This window comes from Rhinatrema bivittatum, chromosome 2 (assembly GCF_901001135.1).
Source record: "Rhinatrema bivittatum chromosome 2, aRhiBiv1.1, whole genome shotgun sequence".
Classification (NCBI taxonomy): domain Eukaryota; kingdom Metazoa; phylum Chordata; class Amphibia; order Gymnophiona; family Rhinatrematidae; genus Rhinatrema; species Rhinatrema bivittatum.
The window spans coordinates 722294280-722307378 of NC_042616.1; the positions used below are offsets into that span (position 1 = coordinate 722294280).

The following is a 13099-nucleotide window of genomic DNA, read 5'->3' on the forward strand; positions in this document are numbered from 1 at the left end:
TGCTAAGTTACAGGTATTGAAATCATGGTTGAGTAGCAATGTCAACTTCTTGGTTGGAGGGAATGGAGATAGGCTGCGCGGCTCGGTGCGCGCCGGCTGCCCAAAATCGGCAGCCTTGCGCGCGCCGATCCAGGATTTTAGAAGATACGCGCGGCTATGTGCGTATCTTGTAAAATCCAGCGTACTTTTGTTTGCGCCTGCTGCGCAAACAGGGGTACGCGATCGCGCAGTTTTTAAAAATCTACCCGCTAGAGAATAGCCACTGCCATTAGCAATGGTTACATGGAATAGACTTAGTTTTTGGGTACTTGCCAGGTTCTTATGGCCTGGATTGGCCACTGTTGGAAACAGGATGCTGGGCTTGATGGACCCTTGGTCTGACCCAGAATGGCATTTTCTTATGTTCTTATGTTCTCCCAAGTTTCAGCTGTCTGCCTCTCGATTTTATTGGGCAGACGCTGTCCCCCGATGTCACTCGGCGCCGCCTCCTCTCATGTCCCAACGGGTTAGCCTGGCCTCCCGAGCTGTTCCGAGGGCTCCTACAACGATATTCCGGGGGGGGGGGGTTCTCTCACCGGGTGCGGGTAAGAACTTGGTGCCCCTCACTCTCTCTCCGCGGACTCCCCACAAAGAAGTTATTTTAAAGACCTGGGAAGAAGTGATTTTCTGTCCATCGGTGGACCTGCAGTTTCATCCAGGATCCCTCCTATCGGGATCCCCAGCCAGAGAAAGGACAACTAATTGTGAGTAAATATTAAATCTAATGGGAGGACACCTATCTGGAGTCTCCAGCATCCTGAGGAGATAGAAACATTAACTCTCTGTGCCAAGACAGATTTTCGTTGCCATCTGAAAAGGGTTTCCCACCCACTAAAGGGGCCCTAACCTAAGGGGCCCACTGCTCCACTTAAGCCAGGGGGGTGGTTGGATTCCCTGCCTTACCAAAGACTCTTGCACAGATAGAGGCTTCAAGAATTGTACACTAAGTGAGAGAAAGAAAGAGAACTGTGGAAATGGAAATCATATTTATTGTCCCAGCAAGCCAACTTGTTTACAGTAAAGTGTTAATTTTGGACACTAATCCTGTGATCCTGGTTTTTTCTTTGAGGCACACACTACACAGAGGAAGTTTACCTAACCTGGGGAATTCAGCATAGGAAGTCGGACACCCTGCACTGGGACCTGAGAGGACTCCTTTCTGTCCCTAGTCAAAGAATCCACACCTTGGGAAGCAAGAGAGACAGAAGAGCTAGCAAGAGTCCCTGCCCTGAAGAGTTTAAATAACTTTATGGCCTCACCCATGCTGGACCTGCACTCTGGGATGGAGTTACAGTTGCAAGAAATGGCAGAGAAGAAATCGGTCAATAGTTTGCAAACCCCTGTAGATCTAAAGCGAGTTTCTTTTAACAATGGATGTACAGATGTTACACCGGGAAGCTTGCAGCATAACTCACAAATCTTATTTCTAAACAAATCTGAAAAACATTTGGCATTTACTAGGATCAGAGCCTAATATGTTGGCCTTATTATCAGCCGTTCATTCATCATGGATTCATTTTTTCACTATGGAGAAAAGCTTTTGAATATTGTTAAAGGAAGAATGAATCTTCCTTGAAAAAACATGCACTTTACGTTATTGACTTTTCCTCTGTATTGGGAGGAGACGGGGGAGGTTTCACTGAATGTAGTTTTTTTTTATGTCCTATGCAATGTTGAGTTTATAAATGGGTTGCTGTGCTGGGAGCATTGTCGGTGTGCTTTTGAGAAGCAGCAGCTGAAGGAGAGAAAAGAAAAAGACATACGTTACCAAACAGTGGTGGAAGAATGAGAGAAAGGTGAGGGGAGAGATTTTAGAACTTAGAGTTTACTAAACTTTTTATATGCTTCACACGTCGTAAAATATCGAAGCGGTTTACAAAAGGAACATACAGAAAAAAACAGTGCAGGGCAAGGCTGATAATTAGAGATTTAACATTTAAGAGGTTTTGCGTGCAGAAAGGATAGAGGGCTTTAAGGACAGAGTTGTAGGGACTGTTTGTTTTTTCCAGTAACGGTAGGGAGTGCAGTTAAAACACAATGCATGGCTTTTGATTGTGGGCCCACTGTAATAAGGTGCATTTAGCGGAATACATGTTTTTTTGTGCACAAACTTTACTCCTGAAGCAGCAAGGAGTTTTCTGTACACAAAAAAAAATCTGTGCCTAGAACAGGACTTACTATTTAGCACCCTCTCATGGAAATCCCATTCATTAGCCTTTGCCCTCCAATGCAGAGAGGTGCACTGGCTTAACTTATGTTTTCTTAGTGCTGGAAATTTTACTCCTGGTCTGAGCTGGAGAAAAGTTTCCAGCAAGAGTGTTAGTTTATAGGCAGAAGCAAGAGGACCGATGCCAGGACCTGTAGTTGATACTTTATGTGCAGGGAAAATGATTTTTGCAGAAAAAGTATATTTTCTACATAAAATATAATTTACGCACACAAAAAATGCTTTCTGCACAGAAAGTGATTTTTTTTGTGCACGCAAATCATATTTTGTGTGCAAAAAACATGATTATGCTGCTTCAGGTAGATTGGAAGCTATGTGATGGCACTAGATATCTGTGCAAAAGACCAGACAATTTTAATAAATTAAAGAATTGTTCCCTGTACGTACCAGGATCAGTCCAGACCGCTGAGATTATGCCTCCCTTCCAGCAGATGGAGTCAGAGAAACAAACTGAAAAGCACCCCTCTTAGGGGTGGATTTATCAAAATGTGGTAAGTACCGCATGCGATAGCAAAAGGGGCATGTTTTATGCTAATATAGCATTTATCGCAATTTGCGCTAATAACCTGTGCGAAGAGCTAAGTTAGCGCAAATTGCGATACCATTTTCAGATTCTGCGATAAGTGCCAGACCTGTTGTATTTCCTTCATTCAACCACCAGGGGACCATTGTTAATGGTCCTAGACACACAGGAGAGAGAGGGGGAGAGACTGGGAGACTGGCCATAATGTCATGACCCATAGGTAGGTATTTGTATCCCTATGGTAGGGGTTAGGGGCCACTTTGACATTCTACGTGACACCTACGAACAGAACAGTGGTCTCTTGTGAAGATTTGCTGGCCTTCGGACTGAGGAAACTCACTCCAAGATGAGATTTGGGCATCAAGCTAGGTTGAGAGAACATTGCCCAAATCTCATCTTGGAGTGAGTTTCCTCACTCCGAAGGCCAGCAAATCTTCACAAGAGACCACTGTTCTGTTCGTAGGTGTCACGTAGAATGTCAAAGTGGCCCCTAACCCCCTACACTCTTACCTAAACCCCACCTCGAGTTACTAGGTGGGCCTACCATAGGGATACAAATACCTACCTATGGGCCATGACATTATGGCCAATCTCTCTCTCTCTCTCCCCCCCCCCCCATCAATTCACCTGAAATAGGACTTACGGGAGACTCGCAAATGGTGATGAAACCTTATCGCACGGTCACAGCAGCTATCACACAGCCTAACGCAATCCAAAGAGGTGTAGTTAAAATCGGCGTTACGGCTGTGCGATAGCTCTTCGCAGACAGGCTAACCCAGCCCACTCTCCGCCCCTAACTCCTCCTATTTTCTGAATTTGCATCGCACCATACGATATGGTGCGATCGCATGCGTTAAACACGTTTTCGCACGCGTTAAAGGCCTATCGCATGCGTTAACGGGGCTTTTCGCATGCGATAAGCCCTTAACGCATGCGAAAACGCCTTATCGCATTTTGTTAAATGACCCCCCCTTAATCCGGTGTGCCACCTGTGATCCTTCAAAATTTCTCTGACTCCAGCAGATGAGGGTGACAGAACCTGCGGTCCTGATCCTGTAAAAGAAATAATTATAGTACTATTTACAAATTGGAAAGTGAGGGGGTTCTTGGGCCCCTAGTTGCCTCTGGCTAGTTCAAATGGTTTATTTAAAAAAATAAAATAAAATAAAAATAAAATAAACAGGAGTGCAAGGCCTCCCAAGGGGTTACAGCCGGTTCCCCTTGGTGGTAGGCAAGGCAGGGATTTTCCCGAGAGCCAAATTGCCGGAGTTCCTTCTTTCACCCGGTGAGTTGGGGGGATTTACCAGTGGGCCGGTCCCTCCCCCCTAGATACCCAGAGACGCGACATTCCTCTGGAAGGAGCAGTTTCTGCTTGGCTCAGACCCAGGAACGCTTCTTCCCCTGGTTGATTTGGAGCGCAACAGAAAAAAAAACCCCTTTAATTCTAATACTGCTCTCCCGGGTCTCCGGAGGGGTTATCTTTTATTACCAGATACTTACTGTGCCGCAGCTCCTTTTGTCATGCCGCATGGATCACGGTGTTCTGCCTGCGGGGAGCCGGCAGTGTGGCTCTCCCGCGATGGCCTCTGCTCCCGATGCCTTCCCGGGGGAGAGGGGCCGTCAGAGCAGCCTGGTGTAGGCAGGGGACCGGTTGCCACGCGGTCACGTGCAGCAGAGAGGCCTCTGCAAGCTTTCAGGCTTCGGCCCGCCCCGTTCCCGAGCAGCGCAGGAACGGCGGACATTTTAGCTCCCTCGGGCTCGGAGGTTGTGCAGAGCTCGGGGGGAGGAGATTTTCCTCCGCAGCTGTCGCTGCCCAGTTTGAGCCCTGTAAGGCCTCAGGAGTCGGGTCATGATTCTCCTCCTCCTCTGGGCCCCTACCCAGGGGGTCCTTAAAGAGGCAGCATCCGTTTTCGTCCCAGTTTGTGCTTCTTTTGCACAAAGCCTATATGGAACCAGAAGCTGCTTGGGATGTGCAAGATCCTCCACCAGCGAAGGTTCCGAGGTCTGCTGAGGACCCAGAGGGCCCAAGGGTCCTGGTGGGGGGTACCACTCCGGATGTGGCAGCAGCTCTGTGCCCTGACCCGCTAGGTCTCACGTCTCAGGACCCGAATTCGTCTGAAGATGTGGATACATCTGCTCTGGTGGAAGGAGATTATGGTTAAGCTGTGTTTGAGTGGATTCTTGGGTACTGAGGCAGGTGACCATGCCCACGGTGAGGAGCCCCGTGAGGCGCCTCAGTACTGGGCTAAATGCAGACGCACAAACACAGGGTTTAGTTCTTTTATTAAAGAGCTTGAAGTGTACCACCAGAGGTAGCAGTAGTGAGGTAGTCTGGATGTAGCAGTCTCAGGACCCTCGGCAGAGGGGACCCTTCTCAGCCCATAGGTAAAGGGGGATTCTGGTGTGGATTTCCCAGCAAGGCAGTACTGTGGATGAGATAGACTGAGAGATTACTCACTAGATGGTTGCTGTTGTTATGCGATTCCACCAAGTTGAAGAAGTTGGTAGCGGCACCAAGGCATTGAGAGCAGGCCCTCGAAAAGCAAGTACATGATCCCTGTAAGGCACTTGAAATAAAGCAGAGGGCCCCTGAGGAGCGGGGGTACCCAGGTTAGCAATACCCCGAAGGGCAGAGAGAGAGCTTCCAGCGGCAGCACGGAAGTGGCAGAGTAGCTTAGACCGGCTGAAACCAATCCTTTACTAACTCAACGAGCTAGCAACAAAGTATAGGCTATATACCCGGATGGCATGACGTCAGTAGAGGGGAACACCCTCGAGGTTAGCACCAATGCTGGAATAAAGACGTGGGTGGCGTGTGTGCACCCTAGTAGGTCCTTGGGAGGAGCATGGCGGGAGGCAGCACCATAGTCATTCCAGGGACGCCGGAGAGGTCGGCTTGTAGACGCAGCGGCAGCCATTTTCCCAAGGGAAGAGGGAGGAGCTGTGAACAAGGTGAGGCAAACAGGGCGAAGCCATCTAGCACCAACAGACGCAACAGAGATGATCCGCGAGTCCTCCGTTTGTTCCGCAGAGAGGAGCTGGACCCCTTGATACCTCACGTGCTAGAGGAGCTGGATATTCAGGCGCCACAGGCCGTGGCTGAGCCTGCTTCGGGGGATCCAGTTTTGTCGGGTCTTCGATCTTCTCTCAGGACTTTTCCTTTTCATCCGATGCTCTTACAGCTTATGACCCGGGAGTGGGACGCACCGGAGGCTAGTCTGCGGGTCACCAGGGCTATGGAGAAGCTTTACACGTTACCGGAGGAGTCGTTAGAGCTTCTAAAGATTCCTAAGGTGGATTCGGCTGTCTCAGCTATTGCCAAGCGCACCACAATCCCTGTGACAGGAGGGGCTACGCTTAAAGATCTCCAGGATAGGAAGTTGGAGGTTCTTCCCACGAGAATTTTCGAGGTTTCAGCGATCGGTGTCAGAGCAGCGGTCTGCAGTAGTCTCATGCAGTGGGCAACTCTCAGATGGGTGCAGCAGCTGCTCGGCTCAGGCACTGCCCCCGGGGGAAGCAGAGCAGGCGAACCGGATGGAGGCGGCCGTGGCTTATACCGCAGATGCTTTGTATGATCTCCTCTGTACTTCATCGCACACAATGTCTTCGGCAGTATCGGCCAGGAGGCTCCTTTGACTCCGTAATTGGTCCACTAATGTCTCCTCCAAGTCACAGTTGGGGTCTTTTCTGTTTAAAGGCAAGCTATTATTTGGCAAGGATCTCAAGCAGCTTGTTAAGTCCTTGGGTGACAATAAAGTGTATAAGCTTCCGGAAGATGAGCCTCTGCCCTCTAGGTCCTTCGGTTCCTCTCGGGTTCGTTTTTGAGGGCAGCGACATTACCGTGCGGGCAGGACTCAGTCCTTTGCCCCCTGGCAGCAGTCGATGCCCAGACTTGGGCTCATTCCTTTCGCGGTCGACGGCCGGCTCGAGACGGGGTCTCCCAGGGATCCTCCGGCAACAAATCTTCCCAATGAAGGTGCGCCGACCCACTCCTCCGTTCCGGAGATAGGAGGGCGTCTCTCTCTGTTTTTCGAGGAATGGGTCAAGATCACTTCGAATCAGTGGGTCCTAAACATTATAGAACGCGGTTATGCCTTGGATTTTGCTCTGCTGCTAAGAGAACTTTTTTTGCTGTTCCCTTGCGGTTCTCGTGCAAAGCAGCTGGTGGTGAACCAAACTCTGGGTCACTTGAAGGCCCTAGGGGCCATAGTCCCGATCCCACCAGCCGAGCACTGGACAGGCAGATACTCCATATATTTCATGGTTCCTGTTGCGACCGTCACTGCCCAGCGTCTCCACTATGCCCACCTTACCTCTTTGGCAACTCCCTCTTTGCCTGCTGGAAGTTTGGCTGCTGCGGCGTCATCTTGCCATTCCCCTCCGGCGTCCCTGGACCAGCTAGACGCTGGACTCTGCCATGTTTCCCAGCAGCCTAAGGGCGCGCGCGCGACGCGGCCCCCGACTCAAGTACCAGCAGTGGCGCGAACCTCAGGGGCGTCCCCCTGAGGTGACGTCATCCTCACCGGATATTTAAGGTCTCTGAATTTGCTAACTAATCGAGTTAGCAAAGGAAAGGTTTTCCTAGCTTCCTCCAGATATCGCTGCGGATGGGATTCGCTCTCCGCATACCTTGCTACTCTGCCTCCTCGAACTTTACCTGGGGTATCCGCTCCTCGGGGGCCTCGCTTTCTCTTTTGCTTTTCAGATTGCAGTCTGGAACCAGTACTTGTTCCTCGAGGGCCCACGATCCCGGACTTGCTACTGAATACCACTTCTGCCAGGAAGTCATCGCTGCCTACAACACCAGTGAGTTACCATCTCTCTCAAAGCGTTCCCTGGAACCAGGTTCTCGCTCCTCAAGGGCCTATTCCTTTCCAGCTCCTGGGCTGCTTGTAAGAAACTATTGTGTGAGTGTTACCATCAAGGTTCTGTTCCTGAACTCTGCATACCCTGCCTACTCATTATATTCAGTTTCTCTACAGCTCAGTTATCTAGGATCGCTGTTCCAGTATCTGAGGGACTACAACCCAGCCGGGCGCTTCCAGCTCACTACTGCCACCTCTGGTGGTTCCATATACTGTTTAATAAAAGAACTAGTGTGTGTCTGTCTCCATACTCTGAGCCTGACTGGTGGTCCCTCTCGGGATCTTCCCCTGTGGGCGTGGTCATCTGCCATCGGCCCAAGGATCCACCCACAACTACCACGAACACTATCAGTTCCCAAGAAAGAGGGCTCATTCCGCCCAATCTTGGACCTCAAGAAAGTGAACAAAGCGTTGCAGATACCTCGTGTTTGGATGGAGACGTTGAGGTCGGTCATTGCGGCCGTCCACAAAGGAGAATTTTTGGCCTCGTTGGATCTGAAGGAGGCTTACCTTCACATAGGCATCCAGGAAGATCATCAGAGGTTCCTGTGGTTCACGATTGTGGGTGAACACTACCAGTTCTGACGCTTCCGTTCGGGTTAGCGACTGCTCCCCTCATCTTCACCAAGGTGATGGTGGCGGTGGCGGCAGCTCTCAGGAGAGAGGGGATATTAGTTCATCCATACTTGGATGACTGACTCATTCGAGCGAAGACAGAGGAACTTTGCAAGTTAGTGGTTCATTTGGTCTTGCAGCATCTTCACTCTCTTGGATGGGTCATCAACTTCTCCAAGAGCCAGTTGATCCCCTCACAACAGTTGCTCTTCCTGGGAGCCCGGTTCAACACAGCTATCGGCAAAGTTTTTCTTTGCCAGGAGCGGATAGACAAGCTGACAGATTAGATCCTGCGGCTGTTGACCCTGCAGGTACCCAAGGTATGGGATTACGTGCAGATTCTTGGCTCTATGGCATCTACTCTGGAATTGGTCCCCTGGGCTTTCGCGCTTATGAGACCTTTGCAGAGTGCGTTGCTTTTCCACTGGGATCCCAAGTTGGAAGAATTCCACTTGCCCTTGCCGCTTCTGGACCCCGTCAGAGCCAGTTTAGCATGGTGGTTAGTTCCAGAACATTTGCATCACGGGGTGGACCTGGAGAACCCCCAGTGGGTCATCGTGATGACAGATGCCAACCTCTCCAGTTGGGGGGCAGTGTGTCAGTCGCGGTCGGCACAAGGTCACTGGACGTGTCAGGAGGCATAGTGGTCCATAAATCATCTGCAAACACAAGTGGTCCATCTAGCGTTGCATGCTTTTCTCCAACTCGTTCGGCATCAGTCGGTGAGGATCCTGTCCGACAATACGACAACTGTGGCATACATCAATCGTCAGGGCAGCACGAGAAGTCGGCCAGATGCCATGGAAGCGGACGAGTTGATGGTCTGGGTGGAGCACAACCTGGCTCGCTTGGCGGCGTTGCACATAGCCAGCATGGACAACGTGCAGGCGGATTTTCTCAGTCGTTAGCAGTTAGATCCCGGAGAGTGGGAACTGTCGGAGGACGCAATGCAGCTGTTGACTCATCGCTGGGGAGTTCCCTGTCTAGACTTGATGGCGGCTCTGCGAAACACAAAGGCAGCTCACTTCTTCAGTCGCAGGAGGGGGCACGGGGCAGAAGGGTAGATGCTCTGGTCCTCCCATGGCCCAGCGATGTTCTGCACTATGTTTTCCCTCCTTGGCCGTTAGTAGGCAAGGTCCTGAGAAGAATAGAGAACTACCCGGGGTTGGTCATTCTCATGGCCGCAGAGGCCGTGGTTCGCAGATCTGATCAACTTGGCAGTGGACTGTCCCTTGTGCCTCGGTCATTTTCCGAATCTACTTCAGCAGGATCCTGTATTTTTCGATCGGGCAGATCGCTTTTGTCTAGAGGCTTGGCTTATGAAAGGAGACAGTTGAGGAAAAAAGATTACTCAGATTCTGTTATTTTCACTCTCCTCAGGGCACGCAAGACTTCTACTTCGCTCACGTATGTTTGGGTCTGGAAGGTTTTCGATCTATGGTGTAGCGAGCTGTGAGTTTCGCCATGGCTGGCCTCTGTTTTGCAAATTCTCGCTTTCTTGCAAGAGGGTTTGCGGAAAGGGTTGGCGTATAGCTCCCTTTGGGTGCAAATAGCAGCTCTAGGATCTTTAAGGGGTAAGTTCAACGGCACGTCCCTTGTGACTCATCCGGATGTGGCATGGTTTCTGAAGGGTGCGAAGCATCTCAGCCTCCGGTTCGTCCAGTCTGTCTTTCTTGGAGTCAGAATCTGGTGCTCCGGGGATTGTGCAGTCTGCCTTTTAAACCTCTAAAGAGAGCTACATTGAAGGACCTAACGCTCAAGTCTGTTTTCCTCGTGGCGATATGTTCGACCAGGCGGATATCTGAGATTCAAGCGTTGTCATGCAGAGAACCGTTTTTGTGGTTTTCGGAGTCCGGGGTATCACTTTGAATGGTGCCCTCTTTTTTGCCAAAGGTCGTGTCTCATTTTTTGCCAAAGGTCGTGTTTCATTTTAATCAGTCAGTTGAATTACCGGCTTTTCCGGAATTAGATTGGGACTCCCCTCAGGCTCGCGATTTGAGGAAGTTGGATGTCCGCCAAGTTCTCCTTCGGTATTTGGAGGTGACAAATGAATTTCGATTGTCAGACCATCTTTTTGTCTTGTGGAGCGGTCCGAAGAAAGGACTTCCAGCATCCAAGGCTACCATTGCCCAGTGGTTGAAGGAAGCTATAGCTTCGGCTCACATATGTCACGGTCAGTTTGTTCCAGAGGGTCTCAAGGCTCATTCAGTCAGATCTCAAGCGGCATCCTGGGTAGAGAGCCATAGTGTTTCGCCGCAAGAGATTTGCCGAGCAACTATTTGGAAATCTTTGCACACGTTTGCTAGGCATTACCGCTTGGACATCCGAGCTCTGGAGGTCGATTGTTTTGGCAGAAGTGTGCTCTGAGCGGGGCTTTCTGGTTCCTACCCCATTTAGGGCAGCTTGCCTACATCCCAGCAGTTTGGACTGATCCTGGTACGTACAGGGAAAGGAAAATTGGTTCTTACCTGCTAATTTTCGTTCCTGTAGTACTGTGGATCAGTCCATGTGCCCGCCTGGGGTATTATGTTCTGGAGAGTCTGCTCGTTTTTTGCTTATGTTTTTCTGCAGGATGTATCGAAGACTACGAAGATATTGACAAGACTGTTTTCAAGTTGGCACTCTTTTCCATATGCATAGTTTTATTGTTTGAATCCGTTGTTGTTCTAGCCATTGGCTTAAAAAAAAAAATTGCTTCATTCTGCTTTGATATTCATTATACTGAGGGATCACAGGTGGCACACCGGATTAAGAGGGGTGCTTTTCAGTTTGTTTCTCTGACTCCATCTGCTGGAAGGGAGGCATAATCTCAGCGGTCTGGACTGATCCATGGTACTACAGGAACGAAAATTAGCAGATAAGAACCAGTTTTCCTATGTAACTCTCCTGCTCAGTGTTAAATGCAGGAAATGGAGGGTCATTTAGGAAACTGGTAGGTTAAGAGAAATTACTGTATATAATCCAATATTAATACAGAAACATTCTAACACTTTTCCTTTTCCATTTACTTTACATAGGGTTCATCATGTTCAAAAGAAGTTGAAGTTGGGACGTATAGTTTTTCAACAATAACAAGCAATTCTCAATTCAACTTGTGAACTGAGTTTTCAAAAAACACTAGGGGATCGATGGTTTTTTCTCAGTAGTAAATATGTATTTTTTAAGTTGTGGCTTAAGTAAATAGAATTATGCTTACATATTCAAATAATACTTAAGAGCATATATGAGCATTTGTTCTTTGTATGCATTTTTATGAGGTATGCATGTGGTGTGAATGTGATTATTTATTGTTATTATAAGGATGTTGGGGGGTGACATGTCCGGGGGATAAAAATATATTAAGTTGTTGATGAGATTTGATTAACTCTGTATACCGGTAATTATCGAGATGTTTAGATTATATTGTATATGTTATACTGTTGTATAATATGCAAAACGTGAACTGTGTTTATGTGGTATGTGGGGTATAGTGCAATATAATAAAATATTTTTGTGAATGTGTTAAAACATGAAAATTTGTGTTTGTGGGCTCATGTATTAAATGTAGTTCAGAAATATGAGTAATACTGATGAATATTGTATGTGGGATTAGTTAATGATTCCCTGAGTTGTGTTTCATGACAAAAGAAGTTGAGGACATTTCTTTCACCTATTTCTGTCTGTTTATTTTGTGTTAGCTCTGTAGGCTCTCACTCCTTTTATTTCTTTTATTATTTTATGTGGTACAGGGATCCACTTTCTTTTGCTATGCCCTGAAAAGTGAAACATCCTACCACAGATCTTCCGATGGGCAATAACTATTTGAGGTGCTATAAGTAGTGAAAGGTGTGGCTCTCTGAGTAGTATCTACTTTTGGAAAACTTTCTGAAATGGCATAATGGAATGAAGGTAGCAAAGAGAGCCTGGTTCTGCTGATTAAGAAAGGTATTTGATTATTGGAATGGAGCATGGGGAGTCACTTACAAAAGTCTGGTTTCATTGGAAAACCTCTGTTTATAAGATATATACAGTGTCTGGTCCCCCTGACGGGGGCTCTAGTTTCAACACTATAAACTACAAATTATTTGACTAATGTACACCACTGTTGTGATTGTATCTACAATAAAGTTTTTGTTGCCAGGATATATTGATCAGGGATTTATGTTCGCCACTCATCAGTTCACTTTGCATTTGCTTTATATGTGTATGCTATTTACTCCGCCCTTCCTGTGTGTAACTTTAAACTTAACCAGTTATCTTTGAATATTGCTGGTTAGACTTAAAGGTATCTGAATAACTTTAGAGTTAATCAGCTATATTCAAAATATAGCCAGTGAAGCAGAGATACGGGTTTAAAAAAACAAAGTGTCACCATAACGCTTTCCCTAATACCGATTATTTTCACAAATTATATAGTGCATTCATAATAGGCACTACCAGTACAAGACCTTCATGATGGCACTATATAATTAGTGAAAAAAAAATCGGTATTGGGGAAAGTGTTATTGCGTTGTATTGTCTTTCAGTTTCCCTTGATCTTCTCGCTAACACTTAGGGAGTGTACCTTAAAAAACAAAGTGCCATGCAGGCCTGATGACCTGATTCCTCATCCCTTACCACAGTGTAATTGGCCCTACATTGTGGAATGCACTCCCTAAAAAACTTAAAAAAAAAAAAAAAAAGAGTCAGATGTAACACAGTTTCAAAAGAATTTAAAGACATGTTTGTTAGAAAAGCATTTTACTGAATGTAGGCCCTGAAAAAATGTATTTTAATGCTTCTTGTGGCCTTGTTTAAGTTCAATTGTTTTCATTGTTTTAATTATGTTGTATTATGTATTGAAATTAATAG

At 47.6% G+C, this 13099-nt stretch overlaps 1 long non-coding RNA gene across 1 annotated transcript; it reads left to right on the top strand.

Annotated features, from left to right (window-relative positions):
* Window positions 1–406: 406 nt before the first annotated feature.
* LOC115085602 lies at window positions 407–12447 on the top strand. The gene is made up of 3 exons (XR_003854904.1): window positions 407–743; window positions 1109–1835; window positions 11287–12447. It is a non-coding gene; the product is annotated as an uncharacterized LOC115085602 (long non-coding RNA).
* Window positions 12448–13099: the final 652 nt, after the last annotated feature.